Source organism: Falco cherrug (assembly GCF_023634085.1).
Source record: "Falco cherrug isolate bFalChe1 chromosome W unlocalized genomic scaffold, bFalChe1.pri SUPER_W_unloc_1, whole genome shotgun sequence".
NCBI lineage: Eukaryota > Metazoa > Chordata > Aves > Falconiformes > Falconidae > Falco > Falco cherrug.
Window position 1 is genome coordinate 10254905 of NW_026599288.1, and position 7872 is coordinate 10262776.

The 7872-nt window shown below is 43.6% G+C and overlaps 1 long non-coding RNA gene across 1 annotated transcript; it reads left to right on the forward strand.

Moving 5' to 3' along the window:
• The first annotated feature begins 4038 nt into the window (after positions 1-4038).
• LOC129734938 (uncharacterized) lies at positions 4039-5936 on the forward strand. The gene is made up of 2 exons (XR_008730465.1): positions 4039-4294; positions 4377-5936. It is a non-coding gene; the product is annotated as an uncharacterized LOC129734938 (long non-coding RNA).
• Positions 5937-7872: the final 1936 nt, after the last annotated feature.

The following is a 7872-nucleotide window of genomic DNA, read 5'->3' on the forward strand; positions in this document are numbered from 1 at the left end:
TTGCCAGGAAATCAGGGCTCCATCATGCATAACGCTTACTTGTGAAGACAAAGGCCATAATGCCAGATGCCTCCAATTTCCTCCTTCTTCCCCCCTGTTTATATACTCAGCATGATGTCATATGGTATGGAATATCCCTTTGGCTGGTTCAGGTCACCTGTCCCAGCTGTGTCCCCTCCCAATTTCCTGTGCCCCTCCAGCCCTCTCTCTGGCAGGGCCCAAGAAACCAAAAAGTTCTTGGTTTAGGATAAACATTACCCAGCAACAACTAAAAACATCAGTGTCCTATCAACATTGTTCTCACATCGAATCCAAAACACAGCACTGCACCAGCTACTAAGAAGAAAAAAATTAACTCTATCCCAGTTGAAACCAGGACAAGCTGTTATTGCTGTTTAGCTATTAAGGGGCAGGTTTCTGTGCTTGCCATGGGGCTTGCTTGCCTCACTGTATATTGGAGTCTAGTGCTCATTAGTGGCTACTTCTTGCTTTCACTGCTTGCTGTACTACTGTACTGCTTATCAACTTACTGTGCTGTGCCTGGGAACATTTTGATAATAGCAATGGCATTGTCCCCAGGCTGGCAGATGGCCAGGGCATGGCTGCTGTTTCTGTGCTGCTGTACTGGATAGGCTGGAACTCCAGTGTAAACTCGAGTCAAAGGGACTGTGACCTGTGGATGAGTCTATGTAGGAGCAGGACACCCAAAAGCACCTGTGGCCATGAATAAGTCCATGCTTGAGCAGGTATATCTCGGAGCGTCTGTGGCCATGGTTATGTCTGTGCCACATCAGGTATGCCTCTGAAGGAATTGTGGCCCAAGGACAAGTCCATGCTGCAGCAGGTACACCTTGAAGCATCAGTGGCTGTGCGTGAGGTCATGCTGGAGCACCTCAGTGTGTGGCCATGGAGAAGCCCACGACAGAGCAGATATTCCCCTGGAGGGATTGTGGCCAGGGATAAGTCCATGCTGGAGCTGATTTACTTTTGAAGGAACTGTGGTTGTGGGTAAGGCCACGCTGAAGCAGGTCTATGATCATGGCCCATGGATAAGGCCACATTGGAACAGGTGCACCTCAAAATGACTCTAGCTGTGGATGAGTCTATGCTGCAGCAGATATACCCCTGGAGGGACTGTGGCTTATAGCTGAGGCTCCACTTGGAGCAGGTAGAACCCTAAGGGACTGCAGTCTGTGGATAAGTCCAAGCCGGAGCAGGGGCAAGGGGAGGAGTTCATTGCAATGTTAAACCCTACAAGCTGATCTGAAGGGTCCAGGGGTGGAGATTGTAGTGGATATACCTTTAAATTGTTGTAACCCATGATTTGAGTTTCATGTTATAGGAATGACTATAGCAGCAACCACCCGAACCATTGGAGGACAAGCCTTACAAGAAGCAGTGCAAGTGCAGCAGTGACCCGACCTGAGCTGGCTTTGATGCCCGATAACCCCATACAACACACAACCTCTCGTCTCCTGAGTGACCACCATCCATAAGAGATCGTGTTCATGGACTAAATGAACTCAATGGACATTTTGTGGACATTTTATAGACTTTTTAACAGGGGTGTGTATAGACTAGGGGAATGATATCTGTGTATTATATCAAAGGATGGGAAGGATGATGGTGGTTAATGAGGGTGTATTGGAAAGTGTGGCATGACGTAAATGGTATGGAATAAGGGGTGGATATTGTCTTTGGGTGGGTTAAACCATGACATTAATCAATTTGTAGATGGTATTTGTATGTTTAGATATGGGTATTATTGAATAGGACAACTTTTGTACATAGCTAAGATAGTTTTAGCTAGTCAATAGGAACTGGTTATACATACAGTGGAGTGGTCACATAGGATTGTGGGCCAGCTGGATTATAAGAAATCACCGAACAATATTTAGTAGAGTCTCATACGATCCAGCTGAAGATACCGTTAAAGGGTATTTGCAATGCAGACTCCTGTCACCACCTAGACAGCAACTGGCTACCCTGATCAAATGATTCTCCCTAGATTGTTTCACTATGCAGAAGGCTAACCCCCTCCACTGAGTGTTATCCTATGCAGAAGATCCTAATAAATCCCAGTTTCTTTAACTAACACTCTGTGTGTGCATCTGTGGAACATTATTCAGAGCTCAACTTCATTCCTCACAGGAGTTCGGAAAGAAATGGGTCTATCCCAGTATTCCCACTACTCTGCAGAAAAATGTGTCCTTGAGGACCTAAGCGCTGTGGAATAGTTAGCCATAGGCAACAGACCTCTGCATTGTATCCTCAGACACTCAAAGACTGGTAGTCTTGCCTTTTTTTCTCCTTCACAGAGTCCTCTGAGTAAGAAGGGCCACAGAGGCAGTAGCATCTTCACCTCCCTTCATCTGGCCAACTGTTACTGCTTTCCTGCAAGTAGGATGCAGCACACCCCAGAAGGCCATCATGGAGGACATGTTGCAACACCTGAAATCCAAGGTGGTATTCATGAGGAAGAAGAGGGACACCATGCATACCTTTTTTCTAAGAGGTGTTCCAGGATGCACAGTAGGCCCAACTCTGTTTCTTGGCCTATCTACATGCCTGATTGGCAGAGGCTTGGGAGCAAGAGAATCCATAGAGGCAGTAGGATGAGCAGCTTCCAAAGAAGGCCTTCTATCTCCAACCAATTCCCCTACACCATGCTCCTGAACAGCAACAGAACAGCTGAAGGAGGAAAAAAAAAGGGCATCCTTTTCCTCAGAAGGTACTTCCATCTCTACCACTAGCTCCAGTGTGTCCCCTTAAGACTATTCCAAAGTGTCCAAGCAGTGCTAGGAGAACATAGTGTGGCAACAATACTCAGTGGTGACAGCCTGGACCTTTCCTGTTTTGCCTCACAACCATGGGCATGATGCCCACACTTCTAATTGGACTATGTTGACCAGTTTATTAACCGCAGATCATAATATCTGTAGGTATAATTATAGACTCTAAAATACATCCTTTAAACTTCTACTACTAGAAAAGGTTTAGATAAGAGCAAGAAAGATGATCAAACATATAGAATGGCTACTGCATGAGTAAAAACTTTTCAACCTGGAAAAAAAGATAATTTGGGGGATATAATAAAGAAAGATTTACAGAATCACATGGAGATGTGGATTGGTACTGACTATTCATTATCTCTTCCAAAACAAGGACAAGGGACCATAAAACAAAGCCAGTAAGGATTGGGTTCATAACAAACAAAAGGACCTGTTTATTCATACAACAGGTATGAAGAACATTTGGAGCTTCTTGCCAAGAATGTTGTGAATGCAGAAATTCTACATGATTTCAAGGGCAAAGTTGACAAGATTTTGGAAGAGATATATGTTGAGGTTTATTAAATAGATGAACCACATCAGGCTCAGGAAAACCCTGAGGTGAAAATACTTGGAGGATGGGAAAGTATTCAAGAGAAATGTATGTGCTAGACTCTTCTTGCACTTCCTTAGATATCTACTTTTGGACATTGGGCCAATCAGAATACCAGACTAGATGCACCCTTGGTCTGAACCAGTATGTGCAGGAGCGGGCTGGAAACTAGGACCACGCGTGGCAATCAGTTAGCTGAGGGGAATGTGCTCGAGCTTGTCTGGACAACAATTAACATGATGAGACATGTTTGCAGAGCACAGGGGAGTGGGAGACGAATGGCGCCAAGGAAAGGTAACACCTTGCTGTTAATTGCTGGTAGTTAACCACCAATCGGGGATTGCCTAGTATGCAATGCTTAGCTTCAAGAACCAATCTGTTTAAAACGCGCAGCTTCTGAAAGTGTATAAAAACTCATGCTTCTGTACAATAAATTGACATTTGCTTGCATCAAGCTGCGTCCCGTCTCTTCATTTGCCGCAAATTGGTGACCCCGACGTGATCCGTTTAAGGATCTAACGTGAAGGGCTCTCGAATCGCCTAACTGAGCGACATGCAGCGAATCCCACAGAACTTTGAATGATCTGCTGAAAGGAAGCAGGAGCCGGCCATAAATCCCTCCGGAGTTGAGAGGTGAGCTGTGGGAAATCCGGCTTCGTCCCCAGAAAGAGACGTATATAGACTCATAAAGGGTCTTCTAGTCAGATCAGGGAGTCCGTGCCTCAGTCTCCTCAAATGGTGACCCCTATGGTGGTGTTCCGAAGCCTTGGAAGAATAAGGACGGAAAAAAGACAGCTCGTGGAAGAGGGCTGCGTTCCGGAGGAGACGGCTTGGCTGAACGATCGTCTTGCTGTCTGGACCAGGCGGACAACCTAAACCCCGAGGATAACGCCTGTATGCATCGAGACAGGTGAGCAGCCAAGAAACCTTAGAGATTTTAAATATTTGAAGAAATTTTAAGAAGCTTTAGAAACCTGTACTCATTGAGACAGGTGAGCAGCCAAGAAACTTTAGAGACTTTGAAAGAATGAAAGTGTGTACATACAGCAGCCAATTGTATGATGCTGCCACGGAGGGGAACTCCGTGTCGGGAATGCATTTAGCATCTTGGTGGCAAATTCTGACTACTCTTTGCCAAGTGTGGACTAATTCTGCTAACGGTGCTAAACCAGAGGAAGCTGTAAATTCCACCGACAGCGCGACTCTTCTCAAGACACCGTCAGCGATGGCGATTCCGTCCACACCTCCTCTGCTCCCAAAGCTTCTGTCACTGATTGCAGCAACCCTCGCAACACGGGAGCAAGCACGGGAACAGGACAACTCGGACAATGATTTTATTGACTCTGATAAACCTTTTGATCCAGGTCCTATAGATCTGGAAAAGGAGCTAGACCTTTCCCCCACCCCCTTGTCTCTCCTGATGCATTGATTGTATTTTGGGGGAGGGTGAAAGGGGGTCTGAGGGATTGGTGGCAGGAATGCAAGTGCGAAACACTTAAGTGATGGGTTTTGGGAGTCGCTAGGGCATGTTCAATATTTTGTCAGACAAATCAACCTCGAGAGTGGCAGCCTGTGCAATACGAGGCTGTTAAAGAATTAAGCAAAGCAGTGCGGGAAGGGAGGATTCATAATACATTTGCTATGTCCCTTCTTGAAGTGATGGCAGAGCCTTATACACTCACACTGCATGATTGGAAGTTATTGCTTTGTATGGTACTAACTGATACAGTATATGATGTGGTTATCTGATTTTTGTGAGCTATGTGTAGTGGCCTTGACTGAAAACCTTAATCGGGGAATTGCTGTTAACTATGAGCAGTTAGCTGGAGCAATTAACTGTGCCGATTCTGTGACTCAGGCAAGGTATCCCAGGGACAACTGTTTGCAAATGAATGAGATGGCTATTAAGGCAGTCAGGATGCGGGAGTCTTGCCACAGTCTTGCAGGGTCCTAGAGAGTCACTAACTTTAATACTAACTTGATTGATTGGCTTCAGAATATTTTGCAACTAGTCGAACATCAGGAAGCTCAAGGGTTGCTTTTAAAACAACTAGCTGTGATAATGCCAATGAAAATTGTAAACGGGCAACTTTCACAATCGCAACCCCAACATGTGTCAAATGATTGTAACGCAGAACTCACAGCAGACTGTAATTCTCAGGCTGAGTTCTGGAATGCAGCATAACAGATTTTTGCTTCTCTAATCTCTTCTGTAAGAATAGTACACGCTTTTAACTTGCTTAGTAAATTAGGCTGCTAGCTTGCTAAACAAAGTAATACTACAAATACTATTTTTTTTCTGGCTTATTAACAGATGTTGATTCTGTCCATCATATGTTGCTACAGAACCAAGTTGCTATTGATTTTTATTATTAGCACAGGGACACAAGTGTGAAGACTTTGATAGGATGTGTTACGTGAATCTGAGTGACCACTGTGAATTAATTTACAAAAGTATACAAAACTCAAAAGCCTTAAAACAAAGATCTGCAACAGAGCCAGGGGCGGGATGCCTTTGGTCTCTTCTCACGGCTGGGAAACTTTGGGCCATGACTCAAAAGTATTACAGGATTTATTATAATTATCTTTAACCACCTTATTGATGTTTGCCTTATGTCTCCCATACCTTTTTTTCCTGTATTCAGTGTTTAGTTGATTGTAACATAAATCAGGTCATGGTCACCCAGCTACACACAACCTTTGCCTTGTCGCAATTAACAAGCAAAAAAGAGGAGGATAGAGAATGTCTGAAGAGAGAGATAGGAGAGGAAGCTGGAGAATTATTTGACCTAACAAGAGGTGAGAGAACAGCTAGGTATTGTGAAGGAGAATAGGAAAGATAAACACGGTTATCTAGTGTTTAATAGGTGTCTGCATGCTTGTAGTGATATATAGCTATGTAACTGCATGAACGATTTCTGCCCTGAGCCTGGTGGAGCATACAGCTGCGGTTTGTGTCCGGGCTCAGAGATGTAAATAGGGGCTTCTCTGTTATGGTAAAGTGTTTCTCTTTGCATAAAAAAGAGAAGGAATGAAGGGAATGACCCCAGAGGTATGTTCAGAGAAGGCATGCCTATGTTTCGAACTTTTTGACTGAACCAGTTCTTGTTTGGTGTGCCCTTCCACCTATGTATAATGTTAATCCAAAAGAAGCTGATATTCTTTACACTTTGAATGTCAATAATTGTCTTTCTGTAGATGCTAATGTAGTAGGAGGCTATGATGGGAACGTGTCATTCGGTTCTTCTCTTATCCAGAGTAACAGCAGGGAAAGCATTAAAGAGTTAAATCACCTTGTTTGGTAGGCAGTTAAGAATGTGAGTCAAAATTGCCACTGCTTTTTGTTGTTGGTTCAAGGACATGGCTGTGAGGATTTGGATGGTATGTGCTGCGTGGATTTTAGGCGCCCCATTGCAGCAACATGTTATCAAAATCTGAGAAAATTTCAGCCTTTTTTGGCATCCATTCACTTAATTGGCAGTATTGTTTGTTTGCTATTACCTTGGTTGCTGTCATGTTTGCAAGGGCCCTGCAGAACATGGTAAACCTGGTACTAGCTGTTCAAAAACAAAAAGGGGAAATTGTAAAATTGTACGGAACAAAGACAGTGGGTTATTTTGACATTAATAATATGTCTCAGTTGGTTTTTTATTTGTTCTATTACTTATACCTTGGTTTTACTCGTTCGGTTTCAAAGGTTCCTTTTGTGCAACAGGAAGGGGATGCAGGAGCGGGCTGGAAACTAGGACCATGCATGGCAATCGGTTAGCTGAGGGGAATGTGCTCGAGCTTGTCTAGACAACAATTAACATGATGAGGCATGTTTGCAGAGCACAGGGGAGTGGGGGAGGGATGGCGCCAAGGAAAGGTAACACCTTGCTGTTAATTGCTGGTAGTTAACCACCAATCAGGGATTGCCTAGTATGCAATGCTTAGCTTCAAGAACCAATCTGTTTAAAACGCGCAGCTTCTGAAAGTGTATATGAACTCGTGCTTCTGTACAATAAATTGATACTTGCTTGCATCAAGCTGCGTCCCGTCTCTTCATTCGCCGCAAGTATGATTATTTCTATGTACTTTGCTTTAACATTTTGTGCTAGCTTTATACTGTTTAATAAGATATACAAGTTTTAGTTATGCTGTGTTCTGCACAGACTAGCTGATAGAAATCTCTAATAACATATTCTAATTATTCCAGAGTCGGCAGACTGTACAACTGAAGATCACTTGGAAACGCAAACAGTCCATAAAGTAAACTAAAAAAAAAAAAAAAAAAAAAGAATGGGATATCTTATATAAGATGCTAGTTGGTGTAATTATGACACCAAGATCAAGATATCTATACTTTGTAAGAGTCAACATTGAGGGACACCACTTGTTATTGCTTTCCATTTGGACATTAAGCCATTGACTGCAACTCTGGATGTGGCCAGCCAGCCAGTTCCATATCCATATAACAGTCCATCAATCAAACACATCTCTTTCCAA